Here is a 24,901-nt window from a genome sequence, read left to right on the forward strand (position 1 = left end):
ATAGGATTCCTCAGCACAGAACAAGACCTGCTTATTGGTGGACAAGACAACCTCTAGTAAGGCAGCTCTTTTCATATATTTCTAAAATTTCGTGCCTTTCCTGGTGATGACAACAAACAACAGTGAAGACAATGATGATGATGATGTTAAAAAAAGAAAAAAGGAATTGAATATAAGCAAACATTCAACTCTAATCTCCATATGTAAAAAAAAATTCCTAAAATCCCCATTATTTGAACATTACATATTCATAGAGAACTAAATTAGAGGGTGATTATTCATATAATGGAATTATTTGCCTTATAGAAGGATTCACTGCATTATCCTCTGCTGTGACAAGCTTTCCCAGTTCATTTAAAATAGGAATTAATTTATAACAATGTGATGTATATATAGTTTTCCCCTAGAACACATCTATTGCTCAGCATGAAGCCAAATCAAGTTGCTAAAATGATTTTGATTACTGGATAATGATAGTCGGGAATATTTGCTCACTTCAGCATTTGAGGATTCCAACTAGGATAGGATTTGTAGAACCAACTGTCAAACCACTATCCTTAATCTTGGTGGAATTATGAAGACCAGAAAAATGCCAAAAGACAGGGGGAACAGATCATTAAACAAAAAGTTTGCAAGCACTTATGAAGAAGTAATCATGTGGAGACTCCTCAACAGGACCTAAATAAAAAGACAAGCCAATCTTTTCTTATCATCGTAATGTTAACAGAAAATTAGAACACAGTCATATCTTTGTTATATGTCTGACAATCTTGTCTGACCTCATGAAGAAAAAGTAATGCCGATGGGTAAGAACGCATGACTAGATGAGCAGTTACTTCTGACTTTTTAGCGTGTTGGTGGAAGATTTCTGTCCAGCTAATCGGCACTCAGTAGCACATTCCCACCCTATCAATTAGGAATTGCATTCAGCTGCTAATAACAGAGATACAAATTACAGAGGCTTAAGGAAAGATTTCTCTCCACATTAAGAAAAATGGTACAGCCACTTTGGAAGACAGTTTGGCAGCTTCTTACAGAACTAAACACACTCTTATCATACAATCTAGCAGTAGCTCTCCTTGGTACTCACCCAAATGAGTTGAAAACTTATGTCCACACAAAAACCTACACATAAATGTTTATAGCAGCTTTATTCATAATCGCCAAAGCTTGGAAACAACCAAGATGTCTTTCAATAGGTGAGTGGACAAACAAACTGTGGGACATTCAGACAATGGAAAATTACTTAGCGATGAAAAGAAATGAGTTAACAAGCTACAAAAAGTCATGGAAGAATCTAAAATGCATGTTGCTAAGCAAAAGAAGCTAGTCTGAAAAGGCTACATACTGTACGATTCCAACTATATGACACTATGGAAAAGGCAAAACCGCAGGGACAGTAAAAAGATCAGTGGTTGCCAGGGATTAGCAGGGAGAGAGGGATGAATAGGCAGAGGATTTTTAGGCAGTGACACTACTCTTTACAATACTATAATGGTGGATAAAAGTCATCATGCCTTCATCAAAACCCACAGAATCTACGCAAGAGTGAACCCTAAGGGAAGCTATGGATTTTAGTTCACAATAGCATAACAATATTGGCTCATCAACTGTAATAAATGCACCACACTCATTCATGATGTCAATAGTAGGGAAAACGGTGGGGGTGGTTTTGGGGATTTGGGAAGTTGTACCCTCTGCTCAATTTTTCTGTAAACCTGAAACTGCTCATAAGTTTTAAAAAATCTATTAATTAAAAAGTACAAAAAGCAAGACTGAGGAAGAAAAACAACCGGAGTTAGGCAGTCTCATGTTGGTGTGATGGCTGTGTGGCCATCAGGGTCCCAGCTCCTCCCATCTTCCCATTTCACCTTCCCCAGTGTGTGGTTTCCACTGTCAAAGTTTACTCATGGTCACAAACTGGTCAGTTTGTGAAAGTGGGGACTTGGGCTTGGGCCATCTGCATATCCTATAACAGCAGAAGGAGAGGGGGAAGGGCAAAAGGCCACCTAGTTTTCTACCAAGTCAGTCCCCTTAAAGAGATTTCCTAATTGAATACAGACTGCATATTAGATGATATTAAGGAATTATTGTTAATTTTGTTAGGTATGATATTAGTATTGTGATTATGTTAAAAAGGAAAGTCTTTATCTCTTAGAGAGATACACTGAAATATTTATGGGTGGAAATAATGTAATGTCTGGTCTGTACTTTAAAATAATCTAGGAAAAAAAAAGACAAGTGGAAGGACCAATGAAACAAGAATGGCAAATGTTGATTCCTGCCACACCAAGTTGATAGCTGATAGCTATAAAACTATATGAAGAATACATAGAGGTTTTTGCACTTTTTTCTATACTTTTGCATATGTTTGGACTTTTTTTATTATAAAAAGTAAAAAAAAAAAAGATTAAATGTAGTGGTTCACGCCTGTAGTCTTAGTGCTTTGGGAGGCTGAGGTGGGAGGATTGCTTGAGGCTAGGAGTTTGAGACCCACCTGGGCAACATAGTGAGACCTCATCTCTACAAAAATAAAAATAAACAATTAGCCAGGCATAGTTATACATGCCTGTGGTCCTAGCTTCTCCGGAGGCTGAGGCAGGAGGATCACTTGAGCCTGGGAGGTTGAGACTGCAGTGAGCTGTGATCACTTCACTGCATTTCAGCCTGGGCAACAGAGTGAGATCCTGCCTCAAAAACAAAAAAAAATTTTTAAAAGTCTACACACATTTTACTGTCCATCCCTGTTTGCTGGGGAGAGGCTGGGAAATGGATTTTTACCTGGGCGTTTGTCATATTCAAGAATGTGGAGTCCTGTTGGTGAGGAAGAAGGAGTGTGGATAGTTAGCAGGCAGCCAGCATGCCTGCCACACTCACTAAAGATAAGCCATCGAAAACTGCTGTTCTGGCATAGCCTTCATATCAGATGGACCCTGTTCATCAAACGATATTTTCCTCGTTATTGCCAGGGCAGCCCATGGGTTGGGCTTGCCAGAAGACTTAATCCTGCCCTCATTCCTACTACCTGGAATGTTCTCCCCGAGCCAGGATTCATTTCTTCCCTCTCTCCCACTCCTTCACTGGGCTTTACACCCCCTGTTTTTTTAGGACTCCACTCACAAGCTGCATCCTCCAAAACCTGCCTGCCTCCTCCCCAGCCCCACATGGTGTTAAACTCCCTCCTGGTCTCCCACATCTCCTGTGTTTGCCCCTACGACAGTACTTATATCTCAAAGTGTGACATCCTTTTACTTATTTCCTTCCACCACCAAACTAAAAATCCCTGAGGACAAGTGCTAGGTCATCTGTGCCTCAGAGCCCCCCCATACCTGTCAGAGTACCTGAGACACAGCACAGAGTGAAACTCGTGAACTGGATTACAGCACTTATCCTTGGAAGAGCAACATCAACATCCATAGTCGCTAGCCTTTCTTCAGCATTTAATATGTGCCAAGTTTCATGCATGCATTATTTTATTGAATCCTCAGGAAACCCCTGTGTGGTGTGTATTATCATTTCCATTTCACAAAAGAGAAAACCAAGGCTCGGAGAGATAATTAATGTGTGGGTTTTGTAAAAGGTGGGTCGTGGATTCCAACCTCCTTCCCGCACCAACTGCAAGTGCCCATCACTCCCCTTGGCAGCAGCAGGCCCCATAAGGCAGCGCAATAGACCCAGGAAGTATACGACCTTGGTGAGGGAGAATTTCCTTAGATGGTCTTGGGGGCAGATCCTGGCATGCAGATGTGGCCCCGCCCCCTGAGTAAGAGTATAAAAGGGCAATTCCTGCCACACCAAGCAGGTCCTTCCACTTGGTGAATTCATCCATCTGTGTGGTGCGTGGTGAGGTCTGTGGCGACCAGGACCGGTGACCACTGCACTCCAGGGATATGCCTGTGAGGAGGCAAGGAGGCAGGAGGCTCACATGGGGCACAGACTCTCTTCCACATCTTTGCCCAGCTTGCCTCCTGGTTGGAGATGGTGATCCCAGATGAGGGGCTCTGTGAGTCGTGGGTTTTGCCATTCAATCCTGCAGGTTGGCCCTGGCGCAGGGCTCGCATGGATAGCAGTGCTTCAGTGCAGGCCTCAGATGTAAGGCAGATTCTACCGTCAGGTCCTTGTCATCCTCTGGCACATGCTTCCTAAAGGAAATGGATGGCAGACACCAAGGAGGTACTCTCTCCCGCTTCTCTCACTCTGAGGCGCCTCCGTTGACCAACACTGGTGATGGGGGAAAGGAAGAGGTAGCTGCAGAGTCTCATGGTCTTACTACGTCTTGTCTTCAGTTTAATGTTCCAGCAATATCAAACCATCAGTTCTCCTACTGCCTTACACACACTTAATGGGCTGGTTCTTGCCCCTGGTTGTCATAAACCCTGATTCACCCAGTTTCCTTTGGCTAAAATGCGATCCCCACCCCACCTCCAGCCCTCTGTTCATCCCACACTCAGTTGTCACTTCCTTCAGGAAGTCTTCTTGGGTTTCTTGCTCTGGACTCCCTAAAATACCCTCTCTGTATCTCTGCATTGCAGTGGTAAGAATACTATGTAGGAGTTTTTTATGGGTCTTCCCCCCAACAGATTATGAATCTTAACACCACACATTTGCTTTTTCCCCTTCATATGCACAATGCCGTGCCAGCCAAAAGATATGTAGGTATTCAATAAATATTAATAATTATGCCTCACTTTTTAATTTTTATTTTTTATTATTTATTATACTTTAAGTTCTGGGATACATATGCAGAACGTGCAGGTTTGTTACATAGGTATACATGTGCCATGGTGGTTTGCTGCACCCATCAACCCATCATCTAGATTTTAAGCCCCACATACATTAGCTGTTTGTCCTAATGCTATCTCTCCCCTTGCCCCCCAACCCCCAACAGGACCCGATGTGTGATGTTCCCCTCCGTGTCCATGTCTTCTCATTGTTCAATTCCAACTTATGAGTGAGAACATGCAGTGTTTGGTTTTCTGTTCCTGTGTTAGTTTGCTGAGAATGATGGTTTCCAGCTTCAACCATGTCCTGCAGAGGGCATGAACTCATCCTTTTTTATAACTGCATAGTATTCCATGGTGTATATGTGCCACATTTTCTTTATCCACTCTGTCATTGATGGGCATTTGGGTTGGTTCCAAGTCTTTGCTATTGTGAATAGTGCTGCAATAAACATACATGTGCATGTGTCTTTATAGTAGAATAATTTATAATTCTTTGGGTATATACCCCATAATGAAATTGCTGGGTCAAATGGTATTTCTGGTTCTAGATCCTTGAGGAATCACCTCACTGTCTTCCACAATGGTTGAACTAATTTACACTCCCACCAACAGTGTAAAAGCATTCCTATTTCTCCACATCCTCTCCAGCATCTGTTGTTTCCTGACTTTTTATGATGGCCATTCTAACTGGCATGAGATGGTATCTCATTGTGGTTTTGATTTGCATTTCTCTAACGACTATGCCTCACTTTTATCTAGCACTTACCATGTACCAGGGAGCATGCTAAGAACATTACCTGCAGTATATCTTTTTGTTGTTGTTGTTTGTTCTGAGACAGCGGATTGCTCTGTTGCCCAGCTGGAGTGCGTTGGTACGATAATGGCTAACAGCAGCCTCAATCTCCTGGGCTCAAGTGATCCTCCCATCTCAGCTTTCCAAGTAGCTGGGACCGCAGGTCGTTGCCACCATGCCCAGCTAATTTTTTAATTTTTTGTAGAGACAGAGTCCTTCTATATTGCCCAGGCTGGTCTTGAACTCCTGAGCTCAAGTGATTCTCCCGCCTCAGCCTACCAAAGTTCTGGGTTTACGGGTGTCAGCCACCCCACCTGGCCTGCAGTATGTATTTTAATCTTCACAGCAATGCAAGGAGCTAGGCACCAATATTATCTTCATTTTACAGATGAGAAGCCCAAGACTTGAAAAGATTAAATTACTTTCCCAAAGTAACTCAGGTAGTTAGGACTCCAAATCCAAGCATTAGGACTCTATACTCTTAAATACTGCAGGATACACCCTCCTCTAAATACGTGTAGAATGTAGGGATAAGTGCTTTTCGTGAGCTGTATATGCATTGCTAAAACTTAAATGCTTCTGGGGTGAAAAAGAGGGTGAAATAAAGCCCAGAGATTCACATTTGGAGGCCAGAAAATATCTTATCTCTCAATATATTAGTGAATTCTATGAATATTTACAGCCTTGGGTTTACTGTGAGCTTAGTACTGCGTTAATCCACGTGGGGAAGCAAAGCTAGACAAGAAGATGGTGTGTTTCCTGCCTTGAGGACTTGCCAGTGTGGCCGACACATGCAGTGACACAAGGGCAAGGACAGAGAACAGCTTGAGGTGGAGTCTGATGACCAGGGAGGACAGTCAGTGCTGCTGAGAGAAGACTTGAGTGGCTCTGGGTGAGGGGTGGTGGTCAGAAAGGAGTTCAAAGAGCACAGAGCACAGAGCGGTCTTTGATAACAGCAAGACCTTCTGGCTTGGACTTCTCTGTAGGTCTTAACCAACGCTCCACGGGCTTGGCTGGAAGGCAACTAGCGTGATGCTGGATTTCTGTAGCAGTGCTCCCATCTTCATTTCCATGGCTAAAAAAGGAAGCTGGGGTTCTCTGGTTGGGTTGAGACAGGGAGGAAGGCTGTTCTCCCAGCCTGAAAGAGCTGCCTCTGTTGCCCCGTGTCCCTGTGACCTTCTGTGCTGTTTGGAGAAAGGAGGCTGTGTGAGTCTCCCCATAATGGAGACTGAAGGGATGCTGGCTTTTGAAAGCCCTCACCTCTCCATTCTCTCCCTGGGGGAAACCGGGGGATAATTGGGGATTATATACAGCCTCTAGGACACAGGGCCCTTTCAGCATGACTGTCTCCTGGGAGTGGCTGTATTTGTGTCGACTGCAATTTTCCCTGGACAGGGGAAGGGAGCAGATCAGGCCCTGTGTGGCCTTTTCAGAGCTGAGAATTTTACCTGGGCTTGGGGACTGCGGTAACGTTGACAATGATACAAAGCTGGTAACAGTGGAGGCTGCGACAATGACCACAGAGTGTAATCTTAGGACTAAACTAATTTCTTCTTCCCCCAGTAGAGTCTGTGCAAATGAATGTGAACATGGTTGCCTGCCAGCATTACACTCTGCTCTTGTAAAGTGGGGCACACTTGACTGTGGTTTCTCCACCTTGGGTACCTTCTTCCTCCTCTCCTTTTCCCAGGCATCAGCACCCTTGGACCTTCTCCCCATCCCTTCTCTATGAGAAGCTGCACTCAGGAAGAGCATTGCCATCCATCATTACAGCTGTGCAATAGAAGGTGGTATTCTGAGCAGAACCAAGGGGCTGAGGGTCTAGTGCTGGCTTTGGCACTACCTGGCTTTATAAACTTGAGCAAGTTCCTGTCACCCTTCTCTAATTCTCATTTCCTCATGAATAATGTCAAGGAGTGGGGGCAAGGAGGGATTAGGTCAGTGATTCTCAGTCTTGGTTGTACACTGGAACCATCTGGGAAACTGTAAAACTACCAATATCCAGGATCCATCACAGCCAGTTCAATAGGAATATCTGGGGGCAGAGCCAAGGCATCAGTGTATTTCAAAAGTCTCCCAGGAGGTTCTAATGTGAAGCCAGGCTTGAGAACCCCAGATGTGATGATTTCTAGGATCATGATTATAGATGACTTTTAGATTATAAATCCCTGGATTAGCCTTACCAATGATATCAGCACTTTATATATTATTTCTAATGGTGGAATTTAAGTACAATTGACTCTTTAACCATGTGGGGTTTGGCGTGCCAACCCCCTCATGCAGTTGAAAATCTGCATATAACTTTTGTGTTTTGGGGGGCTTTTTGTTATTTTGAGACAGAGTCTTGCTCTGTCATTTAGGCTGTAGTACAGTGGCACGATCAGGGTTCACTGCAGCTTCAACCACCAAGCTTAAGTGATTCTTCCACCTCAGCCTCCCAAGTAGCTGGGACCACAGGTGCATGCCACCATGCCTGGCTAATAACTTTTGGCTCCTCAAACACTTAAGTACTAATAGCCTACTGGTGAGTAGAAACCTACTGATAACATAAACTAGCAATTAACACATGTTTTGTATGTTATAGGTATTATATACTGTATTCTTACAATAAAGTAAGCTAGAGAAAAGAAAATGTTATTAAGAAAATCATAAGGAAGAGAAAATATATTCACTATTCGTTAAGTGAAAGTGGATCATCAAAGAGGTCTTTATCCTCATCGTTTTCACATTGAGTGGCTAAAGACAGGAAAGAAGAGAAGGGGTTGGTCTTGCTGTCTCAGGGGTGGCAGAGGTGGAAGAAAAATCTGTGCATAAGTGGACCTGCATAGTTGAAACCCATGTTGTTCAAGGGTTAACTGTACTGATTTCTTTTGTAAGCAAAAGGTGGTATCATTTTTGTGAAGGGTCTTTCTAGACATCTAAGAACTGTGACATTCACAGAGTGGCCCTTTCAGAGTGGCTCTGACTACAATCAGCCTCATCTAGTTTCAAAACTCCCAGCTGCCGTGCGGGGTAAGGTGAAAGGCATTCAGCATATTCCCCAACATTCTCTAGGCGTGGAAAGAGGAGGCCTTACCTGCAGGCAATAGAGGCACTCACGCAAGTATCATCAGTCACTTGTTACTAATCAGCAAGTGATTCTCACACCCATCGACAAGAAAGAGTTGGAAGCAGGTAATTTTAAATATATATATGGAGAGTTTATTTGGGCCAAGTTTGAGGACATCAACCTGGGAACATAGATTTATGCCCTGAATATATGCTCCAGTGGGTAGATGTAATGGTGAGTGTGGAGAAGTAGGAAATAAGTTCAGGATATGATTCATTGCACAGGCCGAGTTAGCCAAGGGATACACTAGTATAGAGGCTCTGAGCAGCTGGAAAGAGGGTCCTAGTACCTTAGAATAGCAAAATTCAGAGGGTCCAAGAGGGATGTTAGGATAGCACCAAAGAGACATTCTATTTGTTTCCCTAAGGTCTGGTTCTGGGTGTAAGCTCCTATAAGGTAACCTATGATTTTATATCTTTGTTTCCTCATTAACTAAACTTGTGTTTATGCAACTCGTGTGATGAGCTATGAGGGGCACACAGGTGTATACCCTAAGGTCTGAGTCACCTGGTTTGACTCAGATCCACAATACCTTTGCTGGTTCTTTGATTGTTTTCTGTAGCTTTCCTCCTTTCCCCAGTGGGATTATCAGCTTTGAGCACGCATGAATCGTCTCTATTGCTTCTCAGGTGCTAATCAGTGCCCAGCCCAGGATGTTTGATAAATGCTTATTTATTTACTTCGTTGTAGCCCCCAAATGGCAGCCTATATTCTGGACATGATAATCCAAATCTCCTAATATGAACATCAATTCATTCAACAAATATTTATTGAGTCCCAGGGACTGGACACTATGTAACACTTAGGGAAGGGATGAATTCTTGTCATAATTTCAGGTTTGACACCCCCTTTCTTCAACTGAATGTTCTCATAGTCAGGGATTGGATTGTGTATTTCCTTGTATTCTTCACAAAGCCTAGTGTTTCTTTGCATATAAGAGGCAGAACCTCAATAAAAGTTTTTAAATGACTGACAGAATAAATGTGTTTATTTAGCACTTATTAAATCCTCACAGCCTATGCTATATGCTGTGAGGCATACAAAAAAAAGAATAGACATGGAAGTCCTTAAGGAGTTTAAAATTATATGGGGGAGTTTGTCAGACCTTGTTATGCATCACTGTAGATCCTCTACACCTCGCTGCCTCTTATTTTAGCCATTGCTATAGTGAGCTGTTCTAAAGGGCCTCAGCCAGCTTCCTATGGGACCAACCTAACAGTGTGGTGCCTCCAACTCATGCCCTATACCTGGTACCACCCTTAGATCCAGGCAAGCAGGACCCAGGCATCGACCTGATCCTCAGGACCTGCCTACCCCTCCCAACTCCTTCCTTAAAATTTTCTAAGTACTATTGAACCTGGACTGAGACCTGCATGGACCTAGGTTCCAATTTCTCCCATGGTATGTGCATGCACGCGTGCACACACACACACACACACACACGCACACACACAGGTTCATGCACCATACAAGAAGTCAATCAGATATCCCAAAGAGCTCCAGGACTTGGGCGTATGGAGCCCAATTGTGGCTGGTTCCAAGAAGGCAATTATCTAGGAATGGCCCTTTCTGTCTCCTCCAAAGGCTTTTAGAACTCTGGTTCCCCTAGCCAGTGGGCCCGTCTGATTGACGTGGGGACATCATGCTCTCCTGGTAAGTCTGCAGCCCTGCTGAGTGAAGGACAAGGGTTCCCTGTGGAAGCTGTTCTGCTCTTCTAGCTCTCCCCCACAGGCCTTTCACCTGTCCTCCATTTTGATGGTGGTGTGTGGAGTGCTGCAGTGAAATCAGCATTGAAATAGATCACATTCTAGGATGCAGTGATTACTGTCAAAGGGAAGACATGGTTGGAAGACATGCTGTTCAATATTTACATTACAAAATTCAGAAGGGAAAATTTACCATGTATGTTCAGAAAAGAATTCTTATTCACATTCCCCTGCATACTCTGAGTAAGACTTGCATTTACAGTCATCATCAGTGAAGCACATTAACAACCTTTGAGAGAACCATTGGAAACCAGTATCCTATCCACAGGTGGCTTAAAAGATGATGCAGCATTATGGGTAATGACGTAAACATCATTAAATATACGGTATTAGGGACTTGCAGAGGCAAGATCCATATTATTTCATTACAAATAGGTTCTAAAGAACCACAGCACTGTGAGTAATGACAGTCATTGCTACCTTTTTCTCAATGGAAGATCTGATTAGTCAGGAATGGTGCATTTAACAGTAATGAGCAGGAAGGGAATACTTCATGGTCCTGAACAGGAAGAGATGGTGCCTGGACACTACAAAAACTCTTCATGTGTATTGATAGGACAACAAAGTCAGTACCTATTGCCTACCCATGACTCTAAAACTTCATTGACAAATCACTCTATCTCATGTAGGCCTATGGAATTTGTTATATGTATATATTTGTTTGTTTGTTTGTTTGTTTGTTTCGAGATGGAGTCTTACTCTTGTTGCCCTGGCTGGAGTGCAATGGTGCCATCTTGGCTCACTGCAACCTCCGCCTCCTGGGTTCAAGATTCTCCCGCCTCAGCCTCCCCAGTAGCTGGGATTACAGGTGCCCGCCACCATGCCTGGCTAATTTTTGTATTTTTAGTAGAGACAAGGTTTCACCATGTTGGCCAGGCTGGTCTCGAACTCCTGACCTCAGGTGATCTGCCCACCTTGGCCTCCCAAAGTGCTGGGATTACAGGCGTGAGCCACCACACCCAGCCGAAATTTGTAATATATTTTTAAATCAGATTGTTTATATATAAAGAATATTTGCCCAAGGCCTTGTATTCCCTGGTGACAGCCCTGCTTGTACTGCTCACTTCCTGCCCAGAGGTTGTTCTGGCACTGCCACGTGGGACTCATGGGAACACACTCAGTGCCCCTGCATACACAGTCAGGAAGTGCAGACAAGTGAACACCCACCCCACAGAGCAAAACTGACCAATGGTGGCTAGGAGCCAGTAAATAAGTGCTTTTCTCCTTTTTCCCCAGGGGAAGATCCTGAATGTGTTTCATATGAATTCCCAAATGACCTGTGGGGACAGGCAAGTAATAACCCATAAAAAGGACCATCCTTGTATTGGCTCTCCCTCTAGCTCAGCTTTTCTCCTGTCTTTCACTTTTATTTCCTGTAAGGGATCACTTTCTCCAATAAGATTCTCACACCCAAACCCTTCTTGCAGGTTCTGCTTTCTGGGAACCCAGGCTAAAGCAGGGAGACAAATTGAACAGATAGAACTAAATAAATAAACCAGAAGATAAAGAAGTATGTCACAAGTGCTTAACTGTTTGTGTTAAACTGTGTAGCTGTGACTTTCAACTTGGAGGTAGTAAATCAAACTTGGGTAGGGAGTTTTGTCAAAGCATACTTGTCCTTCCTCCTAGATCTGATTCCTCACAGTTGGGAATCATTTCTTATCAGGAACTGCTATTTGAATGGGATAATGTGGGACAGAATTTTCTGTGTGGGTTTCCAGGGACTGCTGCTATAAGGATTTGTTTGATTTTTTTTTTAGAAAACATTAGAGATCTGTCATAATAGTAACCAAATTCATTAAGATATAAAAAAAAGCTTTCATAGAGGAAATAGGGTTTTTGTTAGTTTGCTAGGGCTGCCATAACAAACTATCGGGATTGGGTGTCTTAGACAACAGAACTTTATTTTCCCACTGTTCTGGAGGCTGGAAGTTGGCAGGACTGGGTCCTTCTGAGGCCTCCCTCCTTGGCTTGCAGACGGTTGCCTTCTCGCTGCATCCTCACATGGCCTTTCTCTGCACGTGTGCATCCCTAGTGTCTCTTCAAGCTCTGTTTACATGGACACCAGTCCCACTGGATAAGGGCCTTCCCACAGGACTTGATTTTAACGAAGTTACCTCTTTAGAGGTCCTTTCTCCAAATACAGTCACACTGAGAGGTGCTGGGGGTTAGAACTTCAACATATGAATTTGGGAGGATGCATTTCAGCCCACAACAGGGCTTGAGGGGCCTTGAGACACCAGATACATTGGGGCAGGGCAAAAGACAAAGGGCAAAGGAGACTTTCCCTCCAGCATCCTCACTGTGGTGTATTCAGATGCCCTTATGGAGATTCAATATCCTTTTTTCTCTTTTTCAGCGAGAAAAGGGCAGAGAACCATCCTGGTTGACCTCAGGAGCACTAATCCCCTCTGAGACAAGGAAAGTGCCCATTATCCCCAACTATATCCCTGTGCTGTGACCCTCTGGGTCCCCTTTGGGGCATTACACGCTGTTCCTCCAGTGTGGATTAACCAGGCTGTTGTGCTTAAGAGTCCAAAGGAGAAGGTGCCAGGTGAGTAGTGCGGCCCCCAGAAGACAACCCAGCCAGGTCCTTTGGGGGGCAGTGGCTTCAGGGGAGTCATCCCACCCTGACCCTACAAGGCTGAATTGAATGGTGGTCCTGTGGTGCTAACTTGGTAAAAGGAGGAAAGAAGGATGGGAAGAGGTCTCAGGACTAGGTCAAGAGAAGCACCTGGAACAGAAGATCCAGCCCAGCACTGACCACTCCACTGTGGGTCATAGGTTGAGCTGCCCCATAATGATCATCTGGCACCTCTGGTGTTAGAGGACGAGGCTTGAGCTCTGTTCTCTGGGGACCTATTGGGGCATGCTGATACACACGGTCCTGCAGGGAAGAGGGAAGACAGCACCCCTCATTCCCACATGTCCACATTTCTCCCCCATGAATGGAGCCATTGCTTCCTCATCCTGGTGAACTCCCTCCTCCCTTCCCAATACCCTCTCCTCCCTCCCCAGTGTCATCCCCATCGACTTCCTGGTTGTAGCCAAAGCCTGACCTGCAACAGGTCAAACTTTCTGGGGAGGCTTCCTGGAAGAATGGGGTCATTTTCATAGGTCAGGGAGATGCTCTGCTTCTGCTACAAAGCAGCGCTGCCTTCCCATCAGACCCAGCTCTGACAGCCTTTTGTCTGCTTCTTTCATTTCTGCCAAGCTTTCCCCACATCCTGCTGGGCCTGATTAACAAACCTGGGGCCCACTTTTTGGTTTCTGACCAATAGAGAAAGCGCTGACAGCCAGCGAGGACGTTGATGCTTTCTTGCCAATGGCGGCGGTGGCAGAGGCAGAGAATTCTCCAGCTGGGCCGTTTGGACTGGCGCACGGCCCCACGCTGGGCCAGCTGCAGGTGTTCCAGATGGCCAGCGTGGAGCCTGCTCAGCTCCACAGCCAGCCTTTGTTTATGGCCCACTGTCCTCACCACCCCCATCAAATGCACATTGAGTGCCCTGCCACACCTAGAACTACAGCAGAAGGCTTCTTGATGGAGCTGATATTTCAAGGCATATTTCTTTTATTTATTTATTATTTGTTTACTTATTTATTTTTTGAGACAGGGTCTCACTCTGTCACCCAGCCTGGAGTGCAGTGGTGTGATCACAGTTCACTGCAGCCTGGACCTCCTGGGCTCAAGCAATCCTCCCACCTGAGCCTCCCGAGGAGCTGGGACTACATGTGTGCACCACCATGCCTGGCTATTTTTAATTTTTTATACAGAGAGTCTCGCTATGTTATGTTGCCCAGGCTGGTCTTGAACTACTGGATTCAAGGGATCCTCCTGCCTTGGCTTCCCAAAGTGTTGGGATTACAGTCATGAGCAACCACACCCAGCCTCATATTTCTTTTAAAAAGGAGGACAGATGAGAAAATTTTATTATGGAAGTGTTGCAGACCAAAGGGAATTGGACTTTATAATGTCTGTTGGCGGCATTGGGTTTCTATGTCCATTATATATATATCATATTCTGTGATATATATATATGAGATATATATATCATATTCTGTGATATATATATGAGATATATATATCATATTCTGTGATATATATATGAGATATATATATCATATTCTGTGATATATATATGAGATATATATATTATGTGATATATATGAGATATATATCATATTCTGTGATACATATCATATATATATCATATATATATCACAGAATATGATATATATATATCTCAGTTTCTTTATCCACTCATTTATTGATGGGCATTTGAATTGGTTCCATAATTTTGCAATTGTGAATTGTGTGGCTATAAACATGCGTGTGCAAGGATATTTTTCAAATAATGACTTCTTTTCCTCTGGGTAGACACCCAGTAATGGGATTGCTGGATCAAATGGAAGTTGTGCTTTTAGCTCTCTAAGGAATCTCCACACTGTTTTCCATAGTGGCTGTACTAGTTCACATTCCCACCAGCAGTGTAGAAGTGTCTCCTGTTCACTGCATCCAGGCCAACATCTAGTGTTTTTTAATTTCTTGATTATGACCATTCTTGCAGGAGTAAGATGGTATCACATTGTAGTTTTGATCTGCATTTTCTTGATCATTAGTGATGTTGAGCATTTTCTCATATATTTGTTAGCCATTTGTATATCTTCTTTTGAGAATTCTCTATTTGTGTCCTTAGCCCACTTTTTGATGGGATTGCTTGTTTTTTTCTTACTGATCTGTTTGAGTTCATTGTAGATTCTGGATATTAGTCTTTTGTCATATGTATAGATTATAAAGATTTTCTCCCACTCCGTGGGTTGTCTGTTCACTCTGCTGATTGTTCCTTTTGCTGTGCAAAAGCTCTTTAGCTTAATTAGGTCCCAGCTATTTATCTTTGCTTTTATGGCATTTGCTTTTGGGTTCATGGTCATGAAATCCTTTCCTAAGCCAATGTCTAGAAGGGGTTTTACAATGTTATCTTCTAGAATTTTTATAGTTTCAAGTCTTAGGCTTAAGTCTTTAATCCATCTTGAGTTGATTTTTATATAAGGTGAGAGATGAGGATCTGGTTTCATTCTCCTACATGTGGCTAGCCAATTATCCCAGCACCATTTGTAGAAAAGGGTGTCATTTCCCCACTTTATGTTTTTGTTTGCTTTATCGAAGATCAGTTGGCTGTAAGCATTTGGGTTTATTTCTGGGTTCTCTATTCTGTTCCATTGGTCTATGAGCCTATTTTTATACCAGTACCATGCTGTTTTGGTGACTATGGCCTTATAGTTTAGTTTGAAATCAAGTAGTATGATGCCTCCAGATTTATTCTTTTTGTTTAGTCTTGCTTTGGCTATGCGGGCTCTTTTTTGGTTCCACATGAATTTTAGAATTTTTTTTTTCTAATTCTGTGAAGAATGATGGTGGTATTTTGATGGGGATTGCATTGAATTTGTAGATTGCTTTTGGCAGTATAGTCATTTTAACAATATTTATTCTACCCATCCATGAGCATGGGATGTGTTTCCATTTGTTTGTGTCATCTATGATTTCTTTCAGCAGTGTTTTGTAGTTTTCCTTGGAGAGGTCTTTCGACTCCTTAGTTAGGTATATTCCTAAGTATTTTATTTTTTTTATTTATTTTATTTTTATTTTTTGCAGCTTTTGTAAAAGGGGTTGAGTTCCTGAGTTTTTTATTTGATTCTCTGCTTGGTTGCTGTTGGTGTATAGAAGAGCTACTGATTTGTGTACATTAATCTTGTATCGGAAACTTTGCTGAATTCTTTTATCAGTTCTAGGAGCTTCCTGGAGGAGTCGTTAGTGTTTTTAAGGTAAATGATCATATCGTCAGCAAATAGTGACAGTTTGACTTCCTCTTTACTGATTTGGATGCCCTTTATTTCTTTCTCCTGTCTAATTGCTCTGGCTAGGACTTCCAGTACTGTGTTGAAGAGGAGTGGTAAGAGTGGGCATCCTTGTCTTGTTCCAGTTCTCAGAGGGAGTGCTTTCAACTTTTCCCCATTCAGTATTATGCTGGCTGTGGGTTTGTCATAGATGGCTTTTATTACATTAAGATATGTCCCTTCTTTGCCGATTTTGCTGAGAGTTTTAATCATAAAGGGATGCTGAATTTTTGTCGAATGCTTTTTCTGCATCTATTGAGATGACCATGTGATTTTTGTTTTAAATTCTGTTTATGTGGTGTATCACATTTATTGACGTGTGTATGTTAAACCAGCCCTGCATCCCTGGTATGAAACCCACTTGATCATTGTGGATTATCTTCTGATATGTTGTTGGATTCGATTAGCTAGTATTTTGTTAAGGATTTTAGCATCTATGTTCATCAAGGATATCAGCCTGTAGTTTTCTCTTTAAGTTATGTCCTTTCCTGATTTTGGCATTAGGTGATGCTGGCTTCATAGAATGAATTAGGGAGGGTTCCTTCTTTCTCTACCTTGTGGAATAGTGTCAAAAGGATTGGCATCAATTCTTTGAACGTCTGCTAGAATTCTGCTGTGAATCTGTCTGGTCCTGTACTTTTTTTGTTGGTAATTCTTAAATTAGTGTTTAAATCTCACTGCTTGTTATTGGTCTGTTCAGGGTATCTAATTCTTCCTGATTTAAGCTAGGAGGGTTGTATTTTTTCAGGAATTTATCCATCTCTTCTAGGTTTCCTAGTTTATGTGCATAGAGGTGTTCATAGTAGCCTTGAATGATCTTTTGTATTTCAGTGGTGTCAGTTGTAATATCTCCTGTTTCATTTCTTAGTGATGTTATTTGGATTTTCTCTCTTTTTTTTCTTGGTTAATCTTGCTAATGGTCTATCAATTGTATTTATCTTTTCAAAGAACCAGCTTTTTGTTCCATTTATCTTTTGTATTTTTTATTTGTTTCAATTTCATTTAGTTCTGCTCTGAACTTTGTTATTTCCTTTCTTCTGCTGGGTTTGGGTTTGGTTTGTTCCTATTTCTCTAGTTCCTTGAAGTGTGACCTTATAATGTCAGTTTGTGCTCCTTCAGTCTTTTTGATGTAGGCATTTGAGGCTATAAACTTTCCTCTTAGCACTGCCTTTGCTGTATTCCAGAGGTTTTGATAGGTTTTGTCATTATCGTCGTTCAGTTTGAAGTATTTTTAAACTTCCATCTTGATTTTGTTTTTGACTCAGTGCTCAGTCAGGAGCAAGTTATTTAATTTCCATGAATTTGCATGGTTTTGACTTTCCTTTTAGAGTTAATTTCCAGTTTTATTCCACTGTGGTCTGAGACAGTGGTTGATATAATTTCAATTTTCTTAAATTTATTGAGGCTCATTTTATGGCCTATCATATGGTCTATCTAGAAGAAAGTTCCATGTGCTATTAAATAGCATGTTTATTCTGCGGTTGGTGGATGAAATGTTCTGTATATATCTGTTAAGTCCATTTGTTCCAAGGTATAGTTTAAATCCATTGTTTCTTTGTTGACTGTCTGTCTGGATGACCTGTCTAGTGCTGTCAGTGGAGTACTGGAGTCCCCCGCTATTACTGTGTTGCTGTCTATCTCATTACTTAGGTCTATTAGTAATTGTTTTGTAAGTTTGGGAGTTCTAGTTTGAGGTGCATATATGTTTAGGATTGTGATATTTTCCTGTTGAACAAGGCCTTTTACTATTATATAACATCCCTCTTTGTCTCTTTTAACTACTGTTGCTTTAAAGCTTGTTTTGTCTGATATAAGAATAGCTATCCCTGATCACTTTTGGTGTCCATTTGCAAGAAATGCCTTTTTCTACCCCTTTAGTTTAACTTTATGTGAGTCTTTATGTGTTAGATGAGTCTCCTGAAGGCAGTAGATAGTTGGTTGGTGAGTTCTTATCCATTCTGCAGTTCTGTATCTTTTAAGTGGAGCATTTAGGCTGTTTACATTTATTGTTAGTATTGAAATGTGAGGCACTGTTGCATTCATCATGCTATCTGTTGCCTGTGTACTTTGGTGTGTTTTTTTGTTTTGTTTTTGTTTTTGCTTTTTAACTCGTATTTTTGTTTTATAGGTCTTGTGTGATGTATGCTTTAAAGAAGTTCTGTTTTGATGTGTTTCCAGGATTTGTTTCAAGATTTAGAGCTCCTTTTAGCAGTTCTTGTAGTAGTGGCTTGGTAATGACAAATTCTCTTTGCATTTGTTTGTCTGAAAATGACTGTATCTTTCCTTCATGTATGATGCTTAGTTTCACTGCTGAGAAATCTGCTGTTAATCTGATAGACTTTCCTTTATAGGTTACCTGGTGCTTCTGTCTCACAGCTTTTAAGATTCTTTCCTTCATCTTAACTTTGGATAACCCAATGACAATGTGCCTAGGCAAAGATCTTTTTTGCAATGAATTTCCCAGGTGTTCTTTATGCTTCTTGTATTTGGATGTCTAGGTCTCTAGCAAGGCTAGGGAAGTTTTCCTTGATTATTCCCCCAAATATGTTTTCTAAGCTTTTAGAATTCCCTTCTTCCTCAGGAACACCAATTATTCTTAGGTTTGGTTGTTTCATATAATCCCAGACTTCTTGAAGGCTGTGTTCACATTTTCTTATTCTTTTTTCTTTGTCTTTGTTGGATTGGGTTAATTTGAAACCTTGTCTTTGAGCTCCGAATTTCTTTCTTCTACTTGTTCAATTCTATTGCTGAGACTTTCCAGAGCATTTTGCATTTCTAAAAGTGTGTTCAAAGTTTCCTGAATGTTTTATTGTTTTTTCTTCAAGCTATCCATTTCCTTGAATATTTCTCCCTTCACTTCTTGTATCATTTTTTGGATTTCCTTGCCTTGGGCTTTGCCTTTCTCTGGTCCCTCCCTGATTAACTTAATAACTAACCTGAATTCTTTTTCAGGTAAATCAGGAATTTCTTCTTGGTTTGGATCCATTGCTGGTAAACTTATGTGATTTTTGGGGGGTGTTGAAGAGCCTTGTTTTGTCATATTACCAGGGTTGGTTTTCTGGTTCCTTCTGATTTGGGTAGGCTCTGTCAGAGGGAAGGTTTAGGGCTGAAGGCTGTTGTTTAGAATCTTTTGTTCCATGGGGTGTTCCCTTGATATAGTACTCTCCCCTTTTTCCTATGGATGTGGTTTCCTGTGAGCCAAACTTCAGTGATTATTGTCTCTCTTCTGGGTCTAGCCACCTAGTGAGTCTACCCAGCTCTGGGCTGATACTGGGAGGTAGTCTGCACAGAGTCCTGTGATGTGAACCATCTCAGCTGTGGATACCAGCACCTGTTCCAGTGGAGGTGGTGGGAGGGTGGGGAAGGGGATTGGAATGGACTCCATGAGAGTCCTTAGCTTTGGTGGTTTAATGCTCTATTTTTGTGCTGATTGGCCTCCTGCCAGGAGGTGGCACTTTCCAGAAAGCATCAGCTGTAGTATTATGGAGAGGGACAGGCGGTGGGAGGGGCCCTAGAACTTCCAAGATTATATGCTCTTTGTCTTCAGCTACCAGGGTGGATAGGGAAAGACCATCTGGTGGGGGGAGGGCTAGGTGTGTCTGAGCTCAGACTCTCCTTGAGCAGGTCTTGCTGTGGCTTCAGCTTCTCCAGTGGGAGTGTGTGTTCGGGAAATGAGGGTCTCCCTTTCCGGTGTCTCCTGGGTCCTACAGGAGCAGTCCACTTCCTTCAGAGGCTCTGTGGGTCCTCTCATAATGAGTCTTTTAAAATGCTGCTATGAGAGTCCTATCTGGGTATGCAAATCTGTTAAGGGTTGTTCAAATCCAGCCAATAAGACACTCTTACCTTCACAAAGCTAATAGTTTGATCTGCCTATTGGATAAGTAACAATTATTATTGCCTTTCTTTTAGTGGCTATTTGAATATTTATTGGTAAAATGGATGAGTGAAGCTTTATTTCTTTATTTGATTTGGAATCTACCCCCAGTAAATATAAAAGCCATATTATATAGTTTTCATGTGCGTCCGTGTGAAGAGACCACCAAACAGGCTTTGTGTGAGCAATAAAGATTTTAATCACCTGGGTGCAGGGGGGCTGAGTCTGAAAAGAGAGTCAGCAAAGGGTGGTGGATTATCATTAGTTCTTATAGGTTTTGGGATAGGTGGTGGAGTTAGGAGCAATGTTTTGGGGGCATGGGGTGGATCTCGCAAAGTACATTCTCAGGGGTAGGGAGAATTACAAAGAACCTTCTTAAGGGTGGGGGAGATTACAAAGTACCTTCTTAAGGGTGGGGGAGATTACAAAGTACATTGATCGGTTAGGGTGGGGCAGAAACAAATCACAATGGTGGAATGTCATCAGTTAAGGCTATTTTTACTTCTTTTGTGGATCTTCAGTTACTTCAGGCCATCTGGATGTATACATGCAAGTCACAGGGGATTTGATGGCTTGGCTTGGGCTCAGAGGCCTGACATTCCTGCCTTCTTATATTAACAAGAAAAATAAAACAAAATAGTGTTGAAGTCTTGGGGCGGTGAAAATTTTTGGGGGGTGGTATGAAGACAGAATGGGCGATGTTTCTCAGGGCTGCCTCAAGCAGGATTAGGGGCGGCATGGGAACCTAGAGTGGTAGAGATTAAGCTGAAGGAAGATTCTGTGGTAAGGGATGATATTGTGGGGTTGTTAGAAGAAACATTTGTCGTGTAGAATTATTGATGATGGCCTGGATACGGTTTTGTATGAATTGAAAAACTAAATGGAATAAGAGAAGGAGAAAAACAGGTATAAAAGGTCTAAGAATTGGGAAGACCTAGGACATCTGATTAGAGAGTGCCTAAGGAGATTCAGCATAGTCCTGCCAGCAAAGATTATTTATTTACTTCAAGAGCTAAGAGTGACAGTTTGGGGATAGCACGAGGAGATATCAGCTGTGATGGCTTGGAGGAAGAGTGTAAACCTGCAGAGTAAACAAGAGCAGGGCATGTATGAGTAGTTGAGAACGGAGAATAGGAGTATGACTAGACAGAACAGTCTAAGTTGGTCCGGTGTCTGGAATGAGACTGGGGCCTAATAAAAAGGAGCTCAAATGGGCTGTACCTTGTAGCATTCCGAGGACAGGCCTGAATTCTGAGAAGCAAAAGTGGTAAAAGTATTGTCCAGTCCTTTTTAAGTTGGTGGCTGAGCTTGGTGAGGTGTGTTTTTAATAGACCATTAGTCTGCCACTGAATACTAAGAGCCTGAAGAAATGCTTGGCTGATTTGACTAATAAAGGCTGGTCTGTTATCAGACTGTATAGAGGTGGGAAGGCCAAACTGAGGAATTATGTCTGACAGAAGGGAATGACAAGGCTGAACTGAAGAATTATGTCTGACAGAAGGGAATGACAAGGCTGAACTGAAGAATTATGTCTGACAGAAGGGAAGAAATGACTGCGGTGGCCTTCTCAGACCCTGTAGGAAGGGACTTTACTTATCCAGTGAAAGTGTCTACCTAGACTAAGAGGTATTTTAGTTATCTTACTCAGGGTATGTTGAGTAAAGCTAATTTGCCAGTCCTGGGTGGGGGCAAATCCTTGAGCTTGATGTGTAGGGAAGGGAGGCGGCCTGAATAATCCATGAGGAGTACTAGAATAGCAGAGGGAACACTGAGAAGTTATTTCTTTGAGGATAGATTTCCACGATGGAAAGGTGGAAATCTAAGAGGTGGGCTAGTGGCTTGTACTATAGCATAGCCTGCCTTTGCTGGTGTGTGGCGATTAGGCCTGGTAGAACTGCCATCAATAAACTAAGTGTGATCAGGGTGAGAAACAGGGAAGAAGGAAATGTGGGGAAATGGGGTGAATGTCAGGTGGATTAGAGAGATGCAGTCATGAGGGTCAGGTGTGGTATCTGGAATAATGTGGGAGGCCAGATTGAAGTCTGGGGCAGTAACAATGGTAATTGTGGAGACTTAACAAAGAGTGAGTATAGCTGAAGGAGCCGGGGAGCAGAAAGTATATGCATCAGGTGTGAGTAAGAAAATAGATTCTGGAAATTATGCAAGCTGTAGAGAGTGAGTTGAGCATAGTTTGTGATTTTTAGGGCCTCTAAAAGTATTAAAGCAGTGGCAGCCGCTGCACGCAGACATGAGGGCTAGGCTAAAACAGTAAGGTCAAGTTGTTTGGACAGAAAGGCTACAGGGTGCAGTCCTGGCTCTTGTGTAAGAATTCTGACCACACTAACCATGCCTAGGAAGGAAAGGAGTTGTTGTTTTGTAAGGGATTGAGGTTTGGGAGATTAATTGGACACGATCAGCAGGGAGAGCACGTGTGTTTTTATGAGAATTATGCTGAGATAGGTAACAGATGAGGATGAAATTTGGACTGAAGTAATGGGGGCTGTCTGTGAAGCCTTGCAGCAGTACAGCCCAGGTAATTTGCTGAGCCTAATGGGTGTCAGAGTCAGCCTAAGTGAAAGTGAAGAGAGGCTGGGATGAAGGGTGCAAAGGAATAGTAAAGAAAGCATGTTTGAGATCCAGAACAGAATAATGGGTTGTAGAGGGAGGTATTGAGGATAGGAGAGTATATGGGTTTGGCACCACAGGGTGGATAGGCAAAACAATTTGGTTGATAAGATGCAGATCCTGAACTAACCTGTAAGTCTTGTCTGGTTTTAGGACAGGTAAAATGGAGGAATTGTAAGGAGAGTTTATAGGCTTTAGAAGGCCATGCTGTAACAGGCTTTAATCCTTTTAAAGCGTGCTGTGGGATGGGATATTGGCATTGAGCAGGGTAAGGGTGAATTAGGTTTTAATGGGATGGTAATGGGCATGTGATCGGTTGCCAGGGAAGGAGTAGAGATGCCCCATACTTGTGGGTTAAGGTGGGGGGATATGAGAGGAAGATGCAAAGGAGGCTTTGGGTTGGGAAGAAGGGTGGCAATGAGATGCAGCTGTAGTCCAGGAGTAGTCAGGGAAACAGATAATTTGGTTAAAATACCTTGGTCTAATAAGGGAACTGGGCAGGTGGGGATAACTAAAAAAGAGTGCATAAGAAAGTACCGTCTAAGTTGGCACCAGATTTGGGGAGTTTTAAGAGGTTTAGAAGCCTGGCCGTCAATACCCACAACAGTTACGGAGGCAAGGGAAACAGGCCCTTGAAAAGAAGGTAATGTGGAGTGGGTAGCCTCCATATTGATTAAGAAGGGGACGGACTTACCTTCCACTGTGAGAGTTACCCGAAGCTTGGTGTCCGTGATGGTTTAGGGGGCTTCCGAGGCGATCGGGCAGTGTCAGTCTTCAGCTGCTAAGGCAAGAAGATCTGGGAAGGAGTCAGTCAGAGAGCCTTGGGCCAGAGTTCCATGGGCTCTGGGAGTGGCTGCCAGGTGAGTTGAACAGTCTGATTTCCAATGGGGTCCTGCACAGATGGGACATGGCTTAGGAGGAATCCCGGGCTGCGGGCATTCCTTGGCCCAGTGGCCAGATTTCCGGCATGTGTAGCAAGCTCCTGGGGGAGGAGGATCTGGAGGAATGCGTGGCTGCTGCAGTTCAGGCGTTTGGAAGTTCTTGTGTGCTGGAGATGTGGCTGGGGTTTGTCTCACAGTGGAGGCAAGGAATTGCAACTTTTTTCTATTATTGTACACCTTGAAGGTGAGGTTAATTAAGTCCTGTTGTGGGGTTTGAGAGCCAGATTCTAATTTTTGGAGTTTTATTTAATGTCGGGAGCAGATTGGGTAATAAAATGTATATTGAGAATAAGACGGCCTTTTGACCTTTTAGGGTCTACGGCTGTAAAGCGTCTCAGGGTTGCTGCCAAACAAGCCATGAACTGGGCTGGATTTTTATATTTGATGAAAAAGAGCCTAAATGCTATCTGATTTGGGATAAAGAAAAAGAAGCATTAACCTTGACTATGCCTTTAGCTCCAGCCACCTTTTTAAGAATAAATTGCTGGGCAGGTAGGGGAGGGCTAGTCATGGAAGGAAACTGTAAGCCAGACCGGGTATGAGGAGTGGAGGTGATAAAAGGATTATAGGGTGGAGGAGCGGAGGCTGAGGAAGAATTGGGACCTAGCATAGCCTGGTGAGGAGGGGAGAGGTCAGATGGGTCTGTAGAAAAGGAAGATTAGAAAGAGTCAGTGATGCTTGGGGTTGGGACTGAGGGGACAGGCAGGAGGGAAAGAAGGAAGATTTGGGACGAGTTGCATTGGGCACAGAGACTAGGAAGGGACTGATGTGTAAAAGAATGCCTGGATGTCAGGCACCTCAGACCGTTTGCCTATTTTACGACAAGAATTATTTAGATCTTGCAGGATGGAAAAATTCAAAGTGCCGTTTTCTGGCTATTTTGAACTACTGTCAAGTTTGTATTGGGGTCAAGCAGCATTCCAGAAGAAAATAAGGCATTTAGGTTTTAGGTCAGGTGTGAGTTGAAGAGGTTTTAAGTTATTGAGAACACAGGCTAAGGGAGAAGAAGGAGGAATGGAGGGTAGAAGGTTGCCTATAGTGAAGGAGGCCAGCCCAGAGAAAAGAGATCGTAGAGACATGGAGGGAAGGTGTTTGGGGGTTCTTACCCTCCAGAAAAGCAGGAAAAGGGTTGGGGCACGGAAATAAGGGATTGGGGGTTCTTGCCCCCTAGAAA

Source organism: Hylobates moloch, unplaced genomic scaffold (assembly GCF_009828535.3).
Source record: "Hylobates moloch isolate HMO894 unplaced genomic scaffold, HMol_V3 SCAFFOLD_5, whole genome shotgun sequence".
Lineage (NCBI taxonomy): Eukaryota > Metazoa > Chordata > Mammalia > Primates > Hylobatidae > Hylobates > Hylobates moloch.